The sequence below is a fragment of the Balearica regulorum genome, chromosome 23 (genome assembly GCF_011004875.1).
Source record: "Balearica regulorum gibbericeps isolate bBalReg1 chromosome 23, bBalReg1.pri, whole genome shotgun sequence".
Lineage (NCBI taxonomy): Eukaryota > Metazoa > Chordata > Aves > Gruiformes > Gruidae > Balearica > Balearica regulorum.
The window spans coordinates 515,427-538,741 of record NC_046206.1 but is presented as its reverse complement, the minus strand read 5'-3'; the positions used below and the strand labels follow the sequence as shown (position 1 = coordinate 538,741).

The window sequence follows — 23,315 nt, the reverse complement described above, 5'->3', positions numbered from 1 at the left end:
CTGCATGCCTTGCCTGGGCTTGCTTGCCCTTGGTCAGCATTATCCCTCCGCAGCCGAATCCCACCCTCTGGTTTGACGGTGGTGGTAACTGCCTGGGAAACAACTGTGTCACGTCATCCCCTTCTCCAGGTGAAAACAACAGGATCAGCAAGCTGCAGGGAAGGTCAGCAAGGCTGCTTTTCTCCAGGCAGCAGCAGAGAGACTGTATTTTGGTGGCTGGCATTCAGGCAGAGATGGGACCAAGGGGCAGACAGTCCTTGACACAGCTTGTCTTCCTAGGTCCCTTATCTACTCCTGTCAGGGGCCACTCAGTGTTTGGGGCTTGGGAAGAGATCTGCAATTCAGCGGGAGCATGTGGACACGGGTCCTGGCTTGCACGAATGGGAGTGAAATTTGGCATCCAAGGAGAGCGCTGTCTGATGGAAAATGTCTGATGTTTGCCTTGGAAAGGATCTGGGGACAGGCTGATCGCGGTAGCTCTGACGTCACTGGCACTGAGCTCACCGTCCTTCAGCACCTGTTTACACCTTCTTCCAAGCCCCGCTGCTAAATGGCAGGAGCTCAGACTTCACCTCTCATCCCGCTATCCCAGCTCTCTGTCCTAGCTCCTACCTCTCTACAGATGCATCTTCACTGCTCTGGGCAGTCCAGAGGGTCATCTGCACCCCAAATCCCCCTCACAGCATCCCTGTAAACCAGCCTCCATCTTCCTGCCAACTGCACTGGGGCCTCTGCTTCACTCCTACATTGCCTGGTGGCAGAAAAAGGTGTTCCCCTCTCCACCTCTGCCCAGCAAAACAAACCTCTGAAGGGTTCTCCATCTCAAGGAACCCCTGTGGCAGGACCTAACTCAAAGTCAGGGGAGAGGAATGGGCTTCTTGGCGGCACAGGCACGGCCACCCGCCACATCCTTGCCCATGGATGCCTGCCTATCTATCCCATCCTCTCACCTACCTCCGCAGGGCAGGGCTTTGTGTGGCTTGCATGTGGAGCTCACCTCCAGACTTGGTGGCAGCTCTGTCACTGCGGTAGCAGCTGTATGTGGTGAGTTAAGTGCCCGTAATAAGGAGCAGGGTAGCAGACTGGACACTGGCAGCAGCAGCAAGGGGCACAGCCTCGGGCCAGGCATCTGCCACGCTCCCCGCGTGCCAGCCAGCACTGTCACTATGGCTGCCTGCTGGCCCCGCAGAACAGAATGGCTGGTCAGGTTGAAAAACTCTTTTACAGCTGCATGGGAGCTTTGGAAAGTGCCCAGCACCCAGAGGGCCCAAAAGCTCATGTGTTCCTACCTCCCCACCTCCTGGCAGAGCCTGCTTCTCCAGCAGCGAGCTGCTGGCAGAGAGGCAGGACTTGGCCTCCTCGTTGGTGGTATGGTTGTGTAAGAGGGTAGAATAATGGGGGAGATTCCCAGGCAGCTCTGAGCCGTGTGCTGGCACCGCAGCTCCGTGAGCCACAGGAATGCCAGGGAGTGGAGAAGGGATGTTGCTTGTTGTGCATGGACAGCGAACACTTGGAGCTTGGGCAACTCAGGGAGCCGTCCCTGCTGCTCCGGTTGGCTCCATGCATGCACCAGCTACTGGCCTTTATTACATTAATTGCATTTAAGTTTGAGGCTCCATCAAGTCCAAACGCAGCCTAACGTAGCGTCACGGGGCTGGCTGGCACCCAGGAAGGAAAGCCAAGGGGGTGGAGGCAGATTAGGTGAGAAAGCTGTGGGCCTGGGGGAGCTGCAGTTCTCCTCTGGTACAGGAAAGCGTGCGCTTGCCCTTGCCTCGCACTCCCTGCCTGTCTCCTCCTGCCCTGGCAGCAATGATCCTGCCCTCTGGGCTGGCTGGGACAGCATTTCGGGGTGAGTTCCCCATGTTAGGGGGACACACTGCAGCCCAGAGCCACCAGCAAAGGGAGGGGGCAGCAGTGTCACACTTTTAGTGGCTTTTTTATAGAGCAGGGCTCTATGAGCATCCCAGTTCGGGCAGAGGGAGACCCTAGGCTACCCAGTGCGGCCCTACTGGCCACCCAAATCCCCTCTCCCCTATGCCACATCTGCAAGCCTCCCCCAGCATCCTCTGGCCCATCCCTGTGCCCTGCAGCATACTGGGGAGATGTGAAAGCACAGCTTGAGAGTACACAGGAGGTACCTGCTCCTCCTCGCTGACCTTCTGCACCCACATCCCCACACCACGTAGCATTCAAATAATCCCCCACAGAGCCTGCTTGTGCGGGGACCTGGGCTAGGAGGATGCCACAGGTGCTGAGCCCCACTTTCCCCCTCCGTGCCACAGGACTGCGTGATTTCCCTGGGCCTGGGGCTTATGTGTGAGCACTAAAGATGGAGAGGGGAGTTCAGAGCGAGCTGTGGGAGAGAAGAGCTCCCAGCAGCCCTCCGCCCTGTCACTCACACCCCGGCTGAGCGATGGGGCGAGCATCTTTAGAGCAGCCTGCCCCCCGCCCCGTTCCCAGCATGCGGCAGGGTGCCGTGGGGCAAGGGCACCCCGGCATGGCTTGCCAGCCACTAGGTGTCCTCCGTGGCCCACACACGGGTGTCAGGAGCCCCGCGGGGAGAGGTGCCTCCAAACGTGGGCATGCTGGAAAATCCCTCCTGGACAGGACGGCCAGTCCCCCTACGCCTGCCTGTCCTGGCAGAGCTCCGTTCCTGGCAGGGTCGGAGCGAGCACCTGGGGCTGAGTAGGGATCGGGGGATGTTATCTCAAGCCCACTTTGGCAGTAGGGTGGACGCCTGGACCTGCCCAGGTCTGCATCCCAGAGGGACGTGTCCATCCCTGGTGTCCCTGGATGTTTTCGTGGGAGGGAGGCGGAAGAGCCTTCCCCGTGCCTGTACTGAGGTCGGGGCAGAGGACAGGAGTGGAGCTTTACTAGGTATAATCTTCCTGGCTTTTCTGCGCTCTGCTAGAAAGGTAAATCTACTGCTATTGAAAGGCAGCCAGCCCGGGGGTGCAGGAAAGCTGCTGAGCCAGGCCCCAAGGCACAGAAGGAGCGATGATCGTCTGTGTTGGAGCCAGCCCCTCCTTGTGCTGCTCCCCTGGTCCATGCCTGTCCTGCAGGGTCCCGAGTGGGGCTGGCGGGGTGAGTGCCTTCATGATTCATTTTCAGCAGGTACCCAAGGCTCCTTGGGGGTTTTACACTACTTCCTCCTCTTCTCCTCCCTGCTGGAATGCCCCAGATGCTGGGAAGGGATAATTGGGTTTACAGCAAGGAAAACACCCCAGCTTCCTTCCTGGGGGTGAAAAACACAATCCTGGAAATCCCAGCTCTCCCGGTTCTGCTTTTCTGTCCTAGAAAGACCTTCTCCCTAAGCGGCCTGAAATAAATGCTCAAGAGTAAGTGCTGTTGCCTCTGTCGAGCGCCAGCAGGGTATTTCCCAAACGCCTTGCAGAATACAGCTAGCAGCTTCCCCATCAACATATTCTACCCTCATTCAAGTCAGCTAGTTCCTGCACTATCTTATCAGCACGCTCATTATACCCTCAGAAACACAGTGTAAACATCTCTAGCAAACTGCTCTTGATGACAATTTCTTTGCCAAATAAGCCACTTCCTTGCTTGAGTGATGGTTATGAGAGAGGATTTTTGTAACTGCTGCTGTTTGAACAAGTGAGAAGTAAATACAGCTCCCTTTCTAGGAGCACACACGTGCACCTGCTCTTGCGGAGTTTCATCACAGGCAGAGGTAGGAAGGTGTCTGTGGGAACTTCTCATTAAAATACTGGCAGCTCATCACTGCTGCTTTGTTCAGTTTCTAACCTGGAATTTGGCTGAGGGAAGAAGATAACACTGGCAGAAGCTGCCAAGGGACCTTTTATAGTCTAGGCTGTAAGACAGTTGGTTTTACATCTTATTCCAAAACATGACACTGCCACTGGCACAGCATCTCTCATCAAGCGCATCAGGGTACTGACATGGGCTGTGTTGGGAAGAGATTGGTTGTACTGGGGATGACAAAATTGGAATGCTGCTGCTGGGCACCAAAGAGCAGAGTACTGCTGTGCTAAGCAGTAGGACAATGACAGAGCACTTGCCAGCTTCAGCCGCTGCCCGTGTACGCTTTTGTTACCTGCCACGGCTGCTGTGGGATTTAGAGCAGTCGTCGGGCTGCTCTACTTCAGGTAATGCAGCTGGATGCAGACAGGCTGCGACCTGTTGGGGATTTCAAGTGCTTCCCGTGCTCTTCAGCATTTTAGCTCAAGCACCGCTAAGAAAGCCCTTTCAGCTTTCCCTGATGTTTACTCCTCCAGCGAGTGACCCAGCCTGCCCCGTCTCAGCCTGTACGATCTGGCAGGAGCTGAGCCCTTGGCTGCGTTGCTCTCCTATTCAAAGAGAGACGGAGGGAGGATGGAGAGAAGGGGAAAAAACCAGAAACTAAATTAGTCTCCCAGCTGGTAGCTGAGCTTCCACGCACCCATTCCAGAAGTCTGTCCAATGTCGTATTCCATTACGAGGCTTTGTTGCAGACCCTCACAGCTTGCTTTGAGCAGCTTTCCTCCCCGTGAGCGCCGTGCTAATTCCCCCTGCGGTCTGGGCTGGGATGGCTTTCTCAGATGGGCACGGTCCCATCCCACTCTGCCTCTGTCTCTCTTTTCTCTCAACTCATATTTCACAAAGATATATTTTTTCTCCTCTTCCCCATGTAAATAACACCACATATGGCCACAAACGGTGTGTTCAGCCAGCAGGGCTGCTCCTGACAGGAGCCAGAGCTAAACTGAGCAAGGAGTATCGTTCAGGAGCCTGGCCTGATGCCCACCTTAGCGGGCTGAAGTAATGCTTTAAAGATCAAGGAGAGGGGAGAAACATCAGGAGGTGAAAGGGAAGATTTTTGGAGAGGAACTCAAATACAGATTAAAAAGAGGGAAAACAAAATCCCCTTGGCGTTCTGCGTTGATTGCTTGGGTTTGTTTCTTGCAGTGATGTAATGACACTGAAGCAAGTTTCTGTACCGCTTCGTGACCCCTGCCACGTGTTAGAGCAAGGTGCTGGTGCATAGCATGCTTTGTACTATTGCCCTTCGCACCTATAAATCTAGTAGTTGCTGTCATGGTGACTGAGAGGAAAATTTAACAGAAACTAAGATCCAACCATAGACCCTTGTTTTTTAGCTCTGCTTTTTGGAGCTGGGGGAATTAGAAATGAGAGAGAAGGTAAAGCCTTGTCCGTTCTGTGCTGAATCCCCGGGTTCAGTGGATCCCTAGTTCGGGGAACTGCATTTCATCACCATTTGCAGTGCGCCCTGCTTTGCAGGCAGAGGATGTATTGCACCATGCAATGCAACATCTGTTTGATGAGGTGCACAAACAGCCAACTAGCTGGAAACGTTGCTCTCAGACAAGATCTGAAATAACTACAATTCCCTTCTGCATGGTAGAAGGGGCAATAGAGAGCTTTATAGTGTGAATTCTCCAAGTCTTGAGATGCCATAAAAGGGATCTATTAGACTTAAGATTGGTGGGGAAAGAAAGATGGGCTGGTCCTGGCACTATGAGGGGGCTGTGCTGTAGATTTCCAGGGTCATGGAGAGTCCTGCATAATTATTTGCCTGATACAGACTGAGAAATTGTGTTTGTACTCGGGAAGTGAAAGTCTCTTATTTAGCATGAAAAATCAGTGTCACTAATAACAGTAGGGAATATATTCTGGTATGTGATCAGCATTCACTGAACCAGTGAGGAAACGTATTGCCCTGGATTGGGTTTTGATAAGCAACGAGGGCACTGTACTGAGAAAGCAACCTTGGATTCAGAGATTTACTGCTGATTCAATTAAAATGAAATGGAAAGACAAACAAAGCCTGCAAATAAGGTTCTTGATTTCAAACAGGCAAATCCCTGTTGCCTAAGAGAAATGCACAGGAATGAAAATTGGACTCAGGAGCTCAGAGGAGGCTTGAGATTTTTCGAAGTCAAAAAAACAAAGTTCAAAATGTTTGAGGGGGGGGGTGGGGACACCTTTCAAGGGAGGTTTCCAGTTCTAGCCAGATAAATAACCACCTCAAAAGGATGCTACCAGTAATCAGAATGCCTGCAAGGGATGTAGAAACAGGCCAGATCAGCAGAGAAAGCAGCAGCTTAGAGGGCGGTGTGTGGAGGGATCAATGAGAGCTGTCAAAAGCCGAGATGACTAGCTGCACAATGGGCGTTAAAATAACCAGCCCCAAGTTCTCTTTGGGTGCAGAAGAACAAAAGGAGCAAGGAAAGAAGGAAGAAACGGCGATGCTCTGCAGTCAGCATGGGGTAGGGATTAAGGCAGGTCTAAATATTGCCTCAGAAGGGCTTAATCACCTGTGGGGAAAAGGGCTAAATGAGAGGCAAGTAAAGGCAAAGGCATTAAAAGGGAAATTGCCAAGTTCCTGGTAGAAACAAAACTCGGAGCTTGCTTTCTGGTTGGGGGGGTGGTGGTGTAGGGAAATACCTTCTCCCCTCTGGTTCTAGAAGACTGGAGAAAATCACGGATCCTTCATCAGGATTTTTAACAAGTCTGTGTCATCTCAGCATTATCACAGGACCAGAGCACCCAATTCAATACCTACATTAAAAAGGGGAAGGGTTGGGAAGAGATTATCGTAGATGACTACAGAAATGCTACCTCACTCCTCAGCAGGATGTCAGAGCAAATTTTGCAGGAGAGAAGTGTTAAGGCTACATATAAATGGAAAATGAAATTAATTGTGGCTGCCTAGGAGGGACTAGTTGTTTTTCTACCTAACAAGTTGTTTTTCTTTTCTAAAATAATTCAACTTGTGGGTAGAGCCTGGGAAAAAAAAAAACCCCAAACCTCTCTAGTTTGCTTTAGGATGAAGCTTGAGCTATTTCGAGGAAGGCAGTGTGTGATACAGTTTCTCCTAATACTACTCTAGCAGATCCTTTCCCGTTCCTGGAGGAGGAGACAGGGCTTCTGAGAAACAGTGCTGCTGCTCAGCTTACGCGTAGGGCTGTGCTGGGAGCAGTGGCCACGGAGGTGCTTTACCCTGCGATTTAACTGTGCAGGTTCCCAGCCGAGTGACCGGGGAGGTCACTGCACAGCCCGTTTCGTCAGCGGTGCCCTGGCCGCTTTGTCCGTGGCAGGGTGAGCGGGCAGGGGGGTGTCGGGCTCACCGCAGGCAGCAGTGCCCTTCAGTGGCTGGAGGGTCCCTAACTGCACAGTGAAGAGGCAGTTCAGACCCGAGTCTGGTTTCTGGGCCCTTCTCCCGCCACTGGGCTGTGCGGCCGTGGGCGTGCTGAGACCCCGTCTCTGAGATTATGGTGCAAAGACGAATGAGGCTAGAGAGATGCCAAGGATCGCTGCTGTTATTTCCAACCCCAGCATATTCAGGTCGTTGCCTCCGCTTCACTGCACGCTCTCTTTCTCGCTCTCTCGCTACCCTAATAGCTCACAGTAACCCCAGTCCGTCCTTCCCCTTTTCCTTACTTTCTCTCCCCTTGCTCAGGCACGTTGCTGAGCAGGCCAAAAGCCAGCGTTGCTTCGGGAGGGAGCCCCTCGTGCTCTAACAGTGACACGGGAGGAGAGGAGCCAGCTGGCAAGGGAAGGAGTCTGAGAGAGGGAGAGGTGGCAGGAAAAAGGGAAGAGCATGATGAGAGGAGGAGAGAAAAAGTTAAGAAGGGGAGAGAGAAAACATGTCTTGCTCTGATTTGTGGGAAGTCCCTCCGTCCGTTAGCAAATTTCTCCTGTTTTTTGTAGCAGCTGCAGCCTCAAGCTACAGCCTGGAAGCAGGGGAAGATGAAAGAAAAGGAAGAGGTGGGAGAGGACCCAAGTCTTGCTAAACCAGCGGGATGTGAAACCCGCAGTACTAACTGGCTGTCAGCGCTTTCTTACTGCTCCCTGCCACTATCCTGGCAGTGGTTCTGAGCCCAGCAGCAGGGCGAGCTCGCAAGAGAAGGAAGGGGCTGCGGAGAAGCAGAAAGGAAGGCGATGGAGGTGGGAAGGAGGGCAAGGGAGATGGGGGAATGGGAGGGGAACTGTGCTGCTAGCAGTTTCCTGCAAGCCCTGCAGGCACCTCAGGGTCCAGCGGTGGCCAGGGACTGCAGAGGACTCCCTCAGGGCCTCTCTTTGCCAGCCAGGAGTTTCTCCAGGGCTGCTTGGTACAGACAAAAGCTTCCTCTCTTCCTCTCGCTGCCCTGGTTGGCAGGGAGCAGTTCAACTCCAGTGCCTCTTGGCACCAGAGGAGCAGATGGGAAGATATTCTAGCTCAGTTGGAAGAGTCTGTTCTGAGTTTGGGTTTTTTGTTCTTTCTTTTTTTCTTTAAACCACAGTTAATGTCTCTAATACTAAGCTGGGCTGCCCATAATTCTCCTCCAGATCTTGCAGTAAGCAGGCCCACTCCTGCTCTGACTCAGGGCAGGAGATGTTCAAAGTGCTCCTGCAGGGCAGGGGAGGGGGTTGGCAGCTGGTTGCTTCATCATCTCTTTCGAAGCTGTTTATTGACCTTGCAGCTCTGCGCTCTCTCCTGTCCACCCCGGACTATGGTCTCTGCCTTTCTGGCACCCCCACGGGTTACTTCCTCAGTGTCGGTTTAAGGATGTTTTGTGGAGGAGAGCATACCTGCCTTCTCTCCAGATGCTCTATATGGACCCTTATGCCCTCTGGCAATGCCAAATGATGACCAGGTCAGTCCCACCCATTCTCAGAGGGGCTGTGAATATTCACCCCCAGCTCTCAGAGACAAGGCATTCCCTAAATGTTGGGCATGAACACCAGGTATTCAAGTCTCACCTGCCAGGATTAATCATTACACCAAATATAAAACTTCCACTAAACCCTGAAACTGCATTGGCTATGTGAACACCTGAATGACTTCAGCAACAAGCCTAGCAAGAGCTGTCCTGCACTCCAGCAGTCCCTTGCAGCCTCGCGAGGACGGGGTTGGGTATCACATGGGGCATTTAATGCTTGCGTGGCAGCAAGGCAGGAGCTCTGCCACCCCTGCCAAGGGTGCCCTCTCCCCCGTGCCTCCAGTGTTTGCTCGTCCGTGGCAGGAGGCAGCCAGCCTTGCCTGGCACCTGCACTTAGCAGGAGCAGCGTATACCGTAGCAGAACAACCTGAGCAGGGCTCGGCAGCCGGCTGCAGAGCTGTGATAGCCTGAGTGCATGTCCAGCACATCTGCCCTGGGTGGGACAGGCTGCTCTCTCAGCTCCTCCGTCCCCTGCCGCTGTTCTCTAAAGGCATGGGAAGACTCCCTGGCATCTTCTGCTGTCTTGCTTCACAGCTGGTGGCTTTGGTGGGGGGGGAGGCTTTGCTCAAAGGCAGGGAATAGGACTTGCATCTATTTGGAGCTTGTGTTTGGAATGGGGCCCCTCTTTCTGACCCCACCTCCTTTCCCCTTTTAGGAGAAGCTGGCCTCTTTCAACTAACAGCAGGGCTTTCCTGCCAGGCTTGTTAGTTTTAGCTGGAACAATTTCCTTTGAACTCAGCTTGAATTAACATCGCCATGGCAATAGGATCAGGGCTTTGTGTCTCGCAACCTGCCCTCCACGCTCAGCAAGAGGTTCTACCAGGAGGTGGGAAGGGAACAGTATGCCACCCTGGCCAGCACCACCACCTTTTCCTGGTGGGAAAAAAGCAGAGGCGTTTGCTGGGAGGACAACACGAGGATTCTACTGCCTGTAACTTCCCTTGAGGAGGGGAGGATCAGGGAGGCTGCAGCAGATGCTGGCAGATCTTTGCTCAGTTTACATTAGCTTGCTGCATAAAGTGCCAGCGAGTGAATGTGTGTGTTGGGGGTAAAAGGAAAGCAGCTTGTTTCACTTCACCATAAACAAACACACGCAGTTCCCCTGGGACTGGATTTCTCTGGTGCTGAGTCAATGCAGTGGAAGGAAAACAGTGCTCCTGCTTTATCCAAACTCAGCGTTTTCCCTTCTGTCACCCCATCTCTCTCCGACAGCCACCTAGTTCCCCACCTCCATCTCTGCCCTGTCTGCTCCTTCATCTCCACGCCTTGGGAATCTGCTGCTGCCGCCGAAGGAGGTTGGCCAGGTTGCTCTCCCATCCTCTCGCTAGGTTATGTGATGCACATAGCATGTCCTACCATAATACCTCCTTTCCCCTGCAGGATGAAAAAGCCACGTGGAAGTCAATGACCGTGTGTCTGTTTGCTCATCGGATGCTCCTCCTCGTTCCTCCCTTGGTTTCCCTGGAAGGAAGGAAGGAAGATCCCCCTCGTCAGGCTGTTAGGAAACTTGACCTTTCTAGTTATGCTAAGTATGCATCGCCCCCAGCCCAGGCAACCCGGGCATCAGATAAAGGGCCACTTTATTCCCTCCCTGTCTCGCTCCTACTCCCAGCCCTGGCCCACGTGGGTCTGTCTGTTTGGCAGTAGTGGGGTCTCACTAACAATATGGGTTTTTTTTCCTCTTGTAGAGTGAGAGGCTAGTTTTGCAGCCAAGTCTGTAGGTGGGAAAAAAGAGGCATTTTCCTTTGAATGCCGGGTAAATTCTTTGGGAGCTGCCTCAGGGAAATCAAATCTCAGTTTCTCCTTTTTGGGGGCAGAACAGGGGGAGATATAAACACTGCAAGCAACCGCTTCCCCCTCTCCTGCTCCTCCTCTTTGTTCAGTTCCCTGCTCCTGAATACCCTGGGAAGGCAGTGCTCTTCCTGCTCCTGACATCCTGGGATGGGCTGCAGGTGTGTGTGCAAGACAGGGAAGCCCCAGACATATGTTGTGTGTCCAGAGCGGTTTTGCGGGGCATTACACTGAAGTCAAGGTCATTGCAGCTGCGGCCCCCCAAGAGGCTCAGAGAGCAGAACAACGTCCCCTCCAGCGTGACCTTGCTGGGGTCAGTGGGAGTTTGGCAGGATGCACGGGGAAAGGACTGCAAGGGCAAGAAGACCACAAAGCTCAGAGCTCTTGGCTCAGGCTTTGTGAGGTGGCTGTGCTTGTTTGATTTCCTTTTCTACCTCCCTGTTCCCCTACGGCGCTTTTTCTCCCTTCTCCAATGGAGTTACTGCAGCTGGATCACAGCAGGCAGTTTTCATTCTCTGTTAATGAGAAACTCCTGCACTTTGTCCCTTGAAACAGAGCCACGTTCACCACGTGATTGCGGGGAAGGGCTCCAGCTAAGGTTATGGCGAGAAAGGCGAAGGGATAAGCTAGCTCCCCTTGTACACGTGGTTCCTATACTAGGGGCTGAGCTGGGTGGTGGGAAGGCACCAGCTGAAAGCCAGTTGCTGGGGGAATCAAAGCCTGTCTGGCCTGACCCTGCGCTGACTCAGCGGGCTGTCTGGATCTCTTCATACCAGGGAACGGGAATTCATCCCCCTACACCTCCCACCTCCCCCATCTCCATCCTCAGCTGTGATTAGCACGCAAGAGGCTACATGCACGTACCAGCCTCCACACTCCCGTAACCATGAATCATAAACCAGTGGGATGGTTTCCTGGAGCTGGAGAACAGGGGTCATTCCTCATCTCCTGCTACAGCTGGGCTGGCCTCTTCCCACGGGAGCAGCTTTTGGTGAGGGCCAGGGAAACCCCCAGCACTGGTCGGCTGGGGCAGACCCCCAGCCGGTCCCTGGGGCAGCTAGCGGGAGCGTCACTGGGAAGGAAGGGGAGATTTGTTTTTCCCAAACCCAGACTCTGCTGCCAATGGTGCCGCAAACCTGCTTGGCATCTCCGGGGCTGCAGCTTTCCCCGCTGATCCAGCTCTCTGCTGCAAAAGCATGCTTGCAGGGAGTGGGCCCCTCTGTGCACCCTGCCAGGGAACAGCATGTGCTTCACCAGCTTCTGCTCTCCTGCCTCTGCTCTGAGCAGGCAGAGCACAGTGCCAGGCTCTGCCTCTGCCCGCTGTGGTTAGTGCCTCTTATCTCCAGCGAAAAGTCTCTCTTTTTTTTTTCTTAATACAGACAAGAGTGCCCTGACCCTTCTGTGGCTCCATCCCAGTCAGAGATTGTTGTTCTCTTGCAATCCTGCCCCAGGGGCTGAGGGGGGCAATACAATGTGATTTCTCCTGCAGCGCTAAGAGCCGCTCAATTAATTCTGGGCTGCAGACTTCCTTGCAGCAGTGCCCCACCAACAGCGTGATGTATTCTCTCAGGCCAGAGACTCCTGGTGACTCATGGGCTGCCCAGCCTGGAAGTGGCTGGCCGGGCAGCTGCAAGCAGGACCATCTTCTTCTGTCCTTAGCCAAGCTCTGAGCTTCACACCCCAGTGCCTTGGGTACACAAAGGGGACTTCCCAGTCTTCCCAGCGGTAGCTCTGTCTTACTCCAGCTCTCGTGCCCCCTTTCTGTTTCCTTTCACGTGTCTCTGCTTCCATGGATCACTACTAGCGGACCCTGGTTTTACAGCACAGCATAACTGAAAGACACATCTGGAACTCCAGAGTAACAGCTTGAGCTAAACCTCTTTGGAATTTGGGGTACGTGAAATTCGGAGCCCAGCTCTTTCACGAGGGAGGGTTGGGAGCTCTGGGATTTGGGGACAGGTAGCTTCTGAAAAGGTACTGCTGATCTTTTCTTCACACTACAGAAAGGGAAGGCTGAAGCATCTTGCCTTTGAGGCACTGGAGAGAAGAAAAAATTTCCCAGCTCTGAAGGCTTCTCAGCGTTCGCATTCCTGCTTTCCCCACCTCCTTAGTGGGGGGTGAATGGAGGGAGGCAAAGCAACAGGAAACGCTGACAGCTGTGATTTTTCACCAGAATCCGAGAAACTGTCTGAGCTCGGCAGCTGCACTTAGAGCTGGGCTATTAAAATGACACAGCAGCTCGGCTGGGCTGGAGGGAAGGAGAGCTTCCCAGCATGGGGGGCCTCTGGGAGCAGACGTGGGGAAAGCTCCTTCTCTGAAATAGCCAGAGGAGACACAAAAACAGAAAAGGACCTTGGAAGGACCTCCTAGGGAGATGGAAAATATTCCTCTAAAGTCCTGGTACTGTGCCCAGCGGGTGGGTTGCTGTGGTTTTTAGCCACTGGTCTGGGAGCAGGATGGTGGGGGTGTAAAGGGTTACCTGAAAGAGTTCAGTTTCCTTTGCTGGCCTTGTGCTTCTCATGCTTTATCAGTCCCCCAGCAGCGCTGGAACTGAGGCCAGGCAAGGAAAAGATTTTTATTTCTTTTTTTTTTTTTTTCCTATTTCTTTTGCTCCATCCCCCAAATGCCACATCAGCAGCGAGCTGCAAGCTGCAGGATGACCTCAATGAGGAACAGATTGTCCCTTGGCCTGCCTCCATCTCGCTGCCTGCAGGGACATCAGGCAGCAGGACCTTGAGCTAGGAAGATAGAGATGAGGGAGGGTGGACTGTTTCCAGGAGCCACGCGTCGGGATAATGGCACCTGGGAGCTGGAGCCAAAGCAGCAGCAGGGTGTGGGAGCTGCAGGAGGGACTGCAGGAACTGGCACGGGGGGATTTTCTTTCTGTCAGCTGTAGTTTGATGGCTTGCTGGCAGCACCTAGCAAAGATTTACAACAAGTGTTAGTCAAGAGCTGCGATCAATCGGCGAAGCTAGCACCACGACCTGGACCTGAACCAGCTCTACCCCTCCCTCTCCTCCACTGAAGCCCACAGCGTGGGGTGGCTGCTGCCGGCTTCGCTTCAGAAAGCTGGGGGAAGGTGACACCCCTCCTGGGCACTGGCAGGCCCATCACCGCTGCCCTGCTGCACAGGAGCTTGCAGCCTTCCCTGGGGAGGAGGGAAAGGTAACGTTCACCTTCATCTGCCTTCCCAAGCAGACACGGAGCAGCCCCGCACCCCGCGTAAGGCAGAGCAGCTCTGCATTGCTCTAACTTACGCTCTCCCCAGACTCAGAGGTGAGCGGTGTGGCTCTAGGAGGGAGCCTGCCCCTTGCCATGCTGGGCTGGAAGCAGGGTGGCTGCAGAGCCTGGGCACCATGAGCAGCACAGGCTGTGCAGGCAGGCGTCACCCAGAGGAGATCCCCACCCTTTTAACGGGGGTGGATATCGCTGCCAGACTCCTCCTGTGGCCAGGGTGCTCTGTTCCCTTTTTTTGACTGTATCCCTCACCTCTGAGTTCAAGAGCTGCCTGTGTAAGCTCTGCTACTCTGGCTCCCAGAGCCAGCCACCACCCCAGGTCCTTCACAGGAATAGGCTCCTGGCTTGGACTTTGTCACTGGTCCACCCTAGGTTCCTCAAGCCTGGCTTTTGAGTTTTGGTTTCATTTCTCGACAGACTACAAAGTTTCTCTGCTTTAATCTTATCTCGTTAGATCCATTTCTCCAGGTTGGATGATCATTGCATCACTTAGTACATTTATTGCAGCAAGACCTGAGCTGCTTAGGTAAGTGCCAGGATCTCACTCGCCAGGTGCTGTCAACAGGCAGCACAAATACAGAGCCTCAACCCCAGAAGTAAAATCTTGTTTATCCTTCTCCAAACATTATTGCAACCCTATCTTCTACCCTACTATAATAACCAGCGATGTTCCCTATCCTAAATCAGTCTCCGTCATTTTTCAAAGCATGCTAGGTTATCGTATGTTTTTTCACGTCTGCACACGTGGTGCATGTGCACTGAGGTGCCTGCACTGTGTTTCAGGCTGTCTGGACAGCACTTGTGCTCCTGTAGCCACCGGAAAGGTTTTAGTGACAGTATAGAGTAGTAAGTGTTTTTGTGGCTCTGGGGTTTTGTTTGCTGATTGTATCACTGCGATTATTTCAGCGCCTGTATTCAATACTGATTGCAACCACCTCAGCAAAAGAACGGGATGACACACACAGCCTGGTTGTGAATCTCCACCGAGTCCCAGGGCTGGATCCAGCTTGCATTTGCACTGTGTGAAATCCCCAGAGCTGGATCCTGGCCCCTGTGCTCACAGGGACCAGCACCGTCCCTCGCATCTGATTTCAGGGTAGGACTAACTGCAGAGGCAAAATCCTTCCCAGTGCAAAATTACACAAATCTAGCACGGAAGGGTAACTCTAGTGACCTGTGTGATTTACTCCATCATGCAGACCGTAGCTGAAGCTTATTACTGTTTTCAAATAATTGGAAGGGTTACCAACAGCCAAAGGAAAGCAGGAGGCATTGCTGTGCCGCTGTGGAAACCAAGGTTCTCGGGAGTTCATTCTGGATTTGGTGCGTAACTTCTAGCTGCTAGTCGTCAGACCTATTTTCCAGTTTCCAGCTCATTTGTTAATTCCAAGTGTCACATCTCATTCCTTCCAGCTTGGGCTAAATCAGGCTTGAATTTTGGTTATGCTGAATGTCTGCCCATCTCCTCGATGCCAGGTAATGAGCTCTGCAAGGTTTTGCTGGAGGCACGTTAAGCAGAGGTGTGGTACAAACAGCTTTGGTAAGGGTGGCTTATTCAGTCACTATCCCCTGGCCATCCCCAGCTGTTTAACTCCGTTTCAAGCCAATCCCCATGGTTAGACCCCCCACATGGCTTTGATGAGAAAACATATAATAAATATAATATATAACTATTTCAAACAACCTTTAAGACCCCATAAGATTACGTGATTCAGAATGCAATGCCTCTGTCCATAGAGGAAGTGAATAGACATTTTGGTAAACTTGGGGGGTTTTTTTTAAAGCTATTTGATTCAGCAGGTCCATCAGTCCAACAGACTGCCTAATTTTGCATTAATGTTCCAGGAAAGCACAGGAAACATTTCCAGCTAAATCTGCAAGAAAAATATTTGCATTTCCCTCCAGGCTGATTTCTAACCTAGATTGTTGGGGTTGGGGGTTTTGGAGGGGGTTGCTGCTTTTCAGTAAGTTTCCACAAAATAGATATTTTCCTTTACTCTGGAAAAATGAAATTCAGGCCACTGCAGATGCTGAAATGCCAATTGACTTTCAAGCACAAGAAAATTTTCAAATCGTAAGTATAAAACATATGGCACTTTGCTTTGGAATAAGATTGGAAGGGAAGAGCTCAATTGTAAAGCTGAACTGAGGACATTTTATTATTCAGAAGAAGAAGAAAGAGCTTTCTTGTAGCTAAAGGAAGACAGTATTTTGAGCAGATCTGACTATTTTCTGAAATTGATTTTTTTTTCCAAAGACAAGCAACAGCCTTATTAATTATTTGTATTGTGGTCATAGTAGGTCAATTATTAGATTACTTAAGTGAAAACCAAAAGATCCTTAGGCATTTATTTTATGTGAAAGTGTGGATGAAAATGGAAACTACCAACAAGATTTTTTCAGTTTAAGAGAAAAACATTAGCCGCTGTCTCCCTCTGCAAAAACAGAAGGTTTGGGACAGTTCTGCCTTTGAATACGGGAGGCAAAGGGGGAAGGAGGGGTTCATTGCCCATAACTGAAGTGGAAAAAATCCCCAAATACTTGCTTTTCTTTTTGTTGCTTCACTGTACACAGGAAAGTTTGAAACGGACACCAGCCTCCCTGGGGAAGAAATTCCAGGCAGGACCGTGCTGGCTGCCTCTGTTCTCGTCCCCTTGTCTGTAGGGGAGTGGGACTCCCCTGGAGGTTTGGGGAGAGGGGGAAGCCACTGCCCACCCAACAGCTCATCCTTCCCGCTGCGCTGACGGCTCCGGAGCGCCGGCCCCACCGCTGCGGCACTGCGCACCCAGCATCGCCGCGCCCCACGAATTGTGGCTAAAATGTGCCTAACCTTTTGCTTGGGGCTTAAATGGATTCTGATCTCTCTTAACCGCTTTGAGAGTCGACCCTCGACATGGGGCCGACTCTCCCAGCCCGCGTTGCTGCGTCAGGTCCAATAGAGCCGGATGAGTGCGTTCAGCCGTGCAGGGGGTTACGCTCATTCCCACAAACCCCTGCTGAACTGAATGTCCCCCAAAGCTCCCAGGACCTTGGGCTGGGAGACTCTGGGGTTCCCCCAAGCAGCACTGTCGTTACCTTCACTACATTACATTTACCCCGGGCAGACGTCCCCGGTTTGCGCTCGTGCCATTCATGTAAGGTGGGTCAGAAGCGACTGTGACTCAGTGTTGCGCTCGAAGAAGAGCAGCTTTCCTGACCCCTTCTGCAACTGGAGATTGCCCTGAAGCACAGCACCTAATTAACCTTGTTTTATTCTTTGTAGCTGCAGGTGTCTTTTTGTTGCTTATAAACCTATCCTGGTCCCTCTCTTCAGCTATTCTCATCTTCTGAGAGCTGTGATTCTTTTCGGAATGTCCATTTTATAAATCACTTTAATTAGTTTTATATCATTCTGTTATATTTATGTCACTTGATTTAGGTTTCAGATTGCTTCCATTACATCTTATATATTGCTTTGATTTTATTTATGGTGTTTCTAGTGCATTTGCATTGCTTTCCTTAGATGGATATCATTTTGGCTGGATTTACAGTGTATTTCTTCAGTTAGATTTATATCACTTTAATTAGATTTATATCCCTTTAGAATTTGAGGGCTTCACTTAGATTTATAGTATCTTTTTTACTCAGCTTGTCTTGCATAGGAGATTCACATCCTTTTTGTTTTAAAGGATATTGCTTAACTCAACACTGATGTTGCTTTATCTGGACTTTGGTCAGCCTCGCAATTAGATATTTGAAGCAAGAACTCACCACCTGGGTTTTTCCCCCCTTAATTTCCACTGGGATCATTCCAGCATAAACTGTGCTGATTTAAATTAACCTCTTCCCCGTCAGCGCCGGCAGGAATGTAGTGCGGATCACCTCACTAACTGGATTCCTTAGAATACTCAGTGGGAATCCGGTTAGTGAGATACCACTTTTATTCCTTTCTTTCCTGTACATTAAATATCACACCATCATAGGGAAGCCGAGCACACTCTCCCAGCACCGCAGAGGGCCAGGACTGTACTCTCCCAGGATGGAAGTCTCTGGGATCAGCGTCCAGTTGGGTGACGTAGGCTCCAAATTAGGTTTTCCCTGTCCAAGCGAGTGCCCTAAGCGTGAAGCAGCTGGGTGTTGAGGGAGCAGCAGCATTTCCTTCTCCACTTTCCTTTTTCCAGGAAAATACTCAAATATCTCGAGGAGAGCTCAGAGCTGGCAATCCCAGGCGCAGTAGCATCTCCCTCCTCAGCATTTCCTTCTTGCTGGTGTCCCCAAGACCGTAACTGTGCACGGGGAGTAGGCACCTATGCCCTGTCCGTGGCGAGGCTGTGCCCCCTCACTCCTCGTTTTGAGCTGAGGTCTTGCAGACATGAAATTCCCGTGCAAGAGCCTGTCCCTTGACACCTCAGCCGAGACCGCAGCAGGAGGAAAGCAGCAGCGCTCTGAAAAGCCGCTCTTCCAGTTAACAGCCGCAGAGGACCTGACTTTTATTTCCTGCCCAGCTCTGATCACATCAGCGTAAGAAATCAGCTAGAAGGGATCTAAATCCACATGCTTCAGGGCAAAAGCCAGCCTCTGACTGAGACGGGTCAGAAGAGGTCCCTGAGGGCTGTTGTTTCAGATGTTCACAGCAGGATGTTTGGTTGCTTTCCCGGAAACGCGATTCGGGGCTCGGCTGGAGGGCAGGACGGTGGGCCAAGCGGACTGCTGCTCTCAGACCTCGCCCGGTTTTCTCTCTAAACCCACCGAAGGCCTGAGCTGATGGACTTTATTAAGATCTTCAGCCATCAGCACTCAGTTTGGCAGGGGTGGCTGCACTCGCTCAGAGGTCTCACGCAGACAAAACCAACCTCCTGGATCTCTTCTTTCCCAAAACACAGCGTGACCCTGGAATTTACCGTGTGTCCAGGGATATCAAAAGCTTCCGAGACACACCACTCATACAGCTGTAGCGTTTAGGGTACCTGGAGCCTGGCTGTGCGAGATACGTGCCGACCAGAGAACAGCCCGTCAGCGGCGCAGAGGATTGCACGTCCTCTCCCTCCCTGGAAATGGCAGAAAGGTTTCCCTTCTGCTCACCGTGATTACTGCAGGGCAGCTTTCATGGGCAGTTTCAGGAGACTTTTGCAGTTGGTTTGAATAGGATTCCTGTATTTGTGCGGCAATTGGGAGCCCATGTCAAACAGGCCAAGAGCTGGGTTCGGGAAAGGAAAAGAAAAAAGGTTTTCACCTACTGACACCTTCACCCTGCCCTGTCTTTGTCTCTCTCTGACCTCCCCCTCTTTGTGTTTATTCCCTCTGTGAGCAGGACGAACCCTACGAGGCATGAAGCAGCGAGGGAGGGGAGGAACGTGTTACAGAAAGCCTGTTGTTTGGTAGTTGAATCCAGATGTTAAGGGAAGGAGCAGAGCTGTGTGAGTGGAACAGAAACAGGCTGGAGCAGGAGAAAATAAGGAGCACCAAGCCCGCCCTCCCAGTTAGACCAGTTAACCACAAAAGGAATGTGAATTCCACTCTTCAGGTGGAACTGTTCTGCCCCCAGCAGAGGACAGAAAGCTGGACCAAAAGGGAAGCCTGCCCAAATCTTCGGTGCAAGAGAAGGGCTGACCCACAAAACCTCCTAAATCCTACTCTCCTATTCCAGGGTGATGTATTGTGGCCCACGCCAAGGGGAGCCTTCTGCAGAAGGTGTCCATAGCCAATGCTTCACAAAAGCAGCTATTACTCACGTAAGGAACTGTAGGACGGTGTTGGCCACAAGGGAGATTTCCCAAGCATTTCACTGTGGCTCCCAAATCTACACCATCAGCGTGAACTCTCTCCTTCGGACAGAGTAGACTTTTCCATATGATCCTTCCAGCTCTCATGGCCTTTGTAAGGAAGGGCAGTCCAGGCTTTGACTACTGTTAGAGGATGATCCCCACAGGCTCCCACAGTTCAGGATTTTCTCTTGGGGCCTCAGGTCTCCTGACAGCTCAGTCCCCTGTGAGGGATCCTCATCTGTATCACCTGGTGTATGCTATCGCCTTTGATGGTATTATTTTTGGGGCATGTCCCTATTCCACCCTAGCTGTGAACCAGGTCACATGGACCAGGGCAGGAGCAGGCTCGTGCTCTTGAGTCTCTTCCCATGAATTTACCCCGGCGAATTGGGGCAGAACCCCTCCTGCACACCCCAGGAACCACTCTGACTGCTCTCCTCCCCCCCTTCTACTGCCTTTCTCATCCTCCCTGAAGCTGCATCCAGCCTCTGCGTAAATGAGCAAGGTATCTCAATTAATGTGTATCTAATCAGGACATCAGCATCTCTGGAAGAGAGTCTGCATTGCCTATAGAGGTTGAGCACTCAGTTAACCTCCCAGTCCTCTGCCACTGGGGCCTGTTCGTTTAATTACACCCAGGCTGCTGTACTCCTCAACCTTTTAATTGCCTGGGGCAGAAAATAGGGTGGTAAACAGGTCAGAGAGAGAAGATGCTAGGCATTGTTTTAAGACAGTCAAGCTGTTTTTAAACACCATTCAGAAGCTTGTTTTATGTAATTGCCGAGAAAAGGAGGGCATTCAGAAGGGGCAGCAGGGAACACTCAAAAGGGATGCTGAAGAGTTTTTAATTAATGAAAAATTACTTGAAGCCTGATTCCCTTCTGTAACAGTAAGATCTCTACTCAACACCACAACACAAATCCTTTCCCAGAGCTGCAGATCCAAGCCATAGGTCCTCTGTAGTAATATTCCCAATAATAGCTGGGATTTAGTCAACAAGTTGAGGGAGGGTGAGAGTAAAAAAAAAAATCCAATTAACTCTCTAAGAGCTCTGTTAGTTCTGCAGTGCTGTGAACAATAGTGAAAAGCTGGGGTTTATGTGTTCAGATCCCCAAAATAGTTGCCTTGATTGAATCCTTCAAAAAAAAGCACTGATGATTCTTTCATGCAGCTTTAAAAGCAGAGTTTGGCATGAAAATGAAGGATGGAAGATTAGAGAACAAGGCAGAACTTTTGGGTCTGATCCCTGATCTCAGTTACACCCATTTTACTTGAGATTAACAGCAGTGTAAATAAGATGAGAAACTCGCAGACTGAACAGGCAGCAAAAGCTTGGCTGATTTTCATTTTGTAGACTTAGATCTCTCAGGCGGCTCTGGACAACTGCTGAGCAGGTTTCCAGAGCACAACCAAAAAGTCTGTTTTTCCTTCCCCATGCCTTCGCATAACTGCCCTGAACTCTGTCTGTGCAACCAGTTAGCCAGAGTGCTGGAAGAAGTGTGCCTGGCTCTCAGTATGTGCACAGAGAGGGAAATCGCAAGGGAAATAAACCTGATGAGACCAGGGCAGGGGACGAAGAGCCTTGGTCAGGCAAGCTGTCTGGCAAAGGCTGGGAGAGAGGAAGGTTCTCAGGATCTGCTAGCTGGATTACCAGTCTGGTCAGGGCAGAAGGCCTGAGGCTGCGGTGACAGGATGTTTCCTGGGGTTTTGCTCAGCTCTGCAGCCTCCGAGATGAGCTAGCCATGCAGTGTTTTCCCTGCTGAAAGTGCTGCAGAAAGGACCTGCAGAGCTGTGAGTGCACTGGGAGTAGCTCCCAGAGAAATGCATTGCCCCAGGAGCACAGGAGGGCCTCCTCAAGCACTTGTTCTACCTCCGTCCAACAGCACATCATGCTTCCCAGCTTCAGCAGGGTCAGGATCTTGCTTCTTCCCATTGCTGTTTAGGGGTGATCCTGGGCTGTTATAAGTGAGCGTAACCTAGGCTTAAACCTCTTACATTGACAAACCAGGTGTATGCAACAGCTTTGATGCTTGCTCCATCCATCTTTTCCATGCCTTAACCAAGCAAGGGCAAGAGTGTTGTGTACAGTTCATTAGGCACAGTCCAATAAATCACCTTGAAAGAAATACATCTTGACATCAGTGCTTTGTTTGAGCTCTGGCTTGGAAAAAACTTGGTGCGAGGGTCCCAAGCACACCATCAGGCACTAATTGCCCTAATAAGCCTCACCTGGGACTCAGCCCATGCACTCTTTTCCCACTGGCCCCACAGCTCCACTTAAGCCCAAGGCCAGGCCCCAGCCCTCCCTGGGGCTGGCTGCTGTGGAGCACCCAGAGGGGGGCTGCCCCGCTAGAGAAGATGAGCAGAGGGGGACAAGACTGCATCTTTGCCAACACGGGCATGGTCCCGGGCAGGGTGAGCGGAGCAGGCTTAGTGGCGATGCCTGAGCGCCGAGCAAGCGTGAGATGATGAGCCAGGTCCAGGGTCATGCTGAGGAGACAAGTCAAGCTGAAGAGGTCTTACGTGCAGTGGAGTTCAGGTAAGGGCTGGGGACCAGGGTCTTTGCTTAAAAGCAGCAGTGGAGCCAGGTCAGAGGGGTGCAGGGGGAGGGCTGAGGCTGGATGTTCAAGGCTTGTTGTTGCTCTTAGGACCCCAGCAGTTAGGCATGGAACAGACCTTCTGAGGGAGCCCTGCCTGGGTGCGTGTGCCTTCTCTCACAGCCAGGGCTTCCTAGCTGCTTTGTGGCTCCTGCACCGAATCTCTGATTGACAGAGCGCATGATGCTGGAGGCAAAGGCAACTTGAAATGGCAAACAAGAGGCCTTTTTGAAGAAGCAGAGAGAATTTGGAGGACCTAGAGCTTCTTGGGAATCACTGTGGTTCTTGATTCAGCAGCCTGAGGAGAACCACGCTGGCAGTGATAAAGCCTGTTTGTGCAACAATGGAGTCGTGTGGGACTCAGATCAGCTGAGATCTGGAAGAGGTGTGGTCCTGCACCTGCATGAAAGGGCCCCGCAGCCCTCCAGTCACCCAAAACAGGCAGGGCCCCCTTTCTCCCTGTCGCTCTGTGGCAGAGGATGGGAGGTGCATCTCTTGCCCCCCCAAAGGTGAGGGATGCGGAGGAGTTGCTGGTAGCAGAGCAGTTCTCAGCACGCTGCTCTTCCCCGCTGCCCAGCCTTGCACAGCCCAGCTTCCCACTGCATTACTGAGATTGTTTATTAGAATAACAGCTCATTCACAACAAACATCCTCACTCTTTGATGTGTTGGTGGTACTGCTGTTGTGTGTTTTAAATACCTTGGTTTCATGCTCATCATAAGAAAACTGGCCACAGAGCCTTACTGTAAGTTGATGAGAAAGTAGGAGTAATTATTGCTCTCCTCCACAGGAGGGTAAACTTTGGATGCTAATGGCCTCTAGAGTACTGACTGATTACTCACACTGGGGTGAAACAGCAAGGGAAAAGGGCCTTTCTTCCTTCTGGGCTTAAATGCTCCTGTAGTCAGGCGGCTGGACAAGAAGCATCCTAGACTGCATAAGAGATAGTTGCAGCAGTCTGATTTTTGACTAAGAGGGGAAGGGATTTTTGGGGGGGTGTGGGGGGGGCAAGTGAGGAGCAGGGCAGGTGTATTCCTGGAGTGGATGAAGGGAGAAGACAGTGCAAGTATTTATGCATCATCCAGCTTGACAGCATGCATGCAACAGCAAATGGGTGGTAAGTGGTGAAAACAGGGTGGCTGCAAACGTTTTTGTTTGCCTGGTAAATTTGCATGCAGGGAAGGCAGGCCTCTTGCAAGTAGTTTACTCAGAGCCTTGTGTGGGGTGCTATAGGACTTTTCACACTCGCTGCTTTTGTTTTTCCC

General features: G+C 51.7%; 1 protein-coding gene and 1 long non-coding RNA gene across 11 annotated transcripts in view; one reads left to right on the top strand and one right to left on the bottom strand.

Annotated features, from left to right (window-relative positions):
• TRIM29 (tripartite motif containing 29) overlaps positions 1–23,315 on the bottom strand; it is a 63,595-nt gene that overhangs the window by 35,207 nt on the left and 5,073 nt on the right. For 7 of the 10 annotated variants that reach the window (XM_075774689.1, XM_075774697.1, XM_010307986.2 and 4 more), the window contains exon 1: positions 10,038–12,062. The exons of 1 other annotated variant lie outside the window; for it this stretch is intronic. The gene's annotated coding sequence lies outside the window, so the exon portion shown is untranslated. Of the gene's footprint in view, positions 1–10,037; positions 12,063–23,315 lie in introns of those variants that run through there. 2 more of the 10 variants (XM_075774692.1, XM_075774693.1) reach the window with 1 other exon arrangement.
• On the top strand, positions 12,044–21,884 carry LOC142604925 (uncharacterized). Its single transcript, XR_012838780.1, has 4 exons — positions 12,044–12,365; positions 14,178–14,235; positions 15,123–15,185; positions 16,284–21,884. It is a non-coding gene; the product is annotated as an uncharacterized LOC142604925 (long non-coding RNA).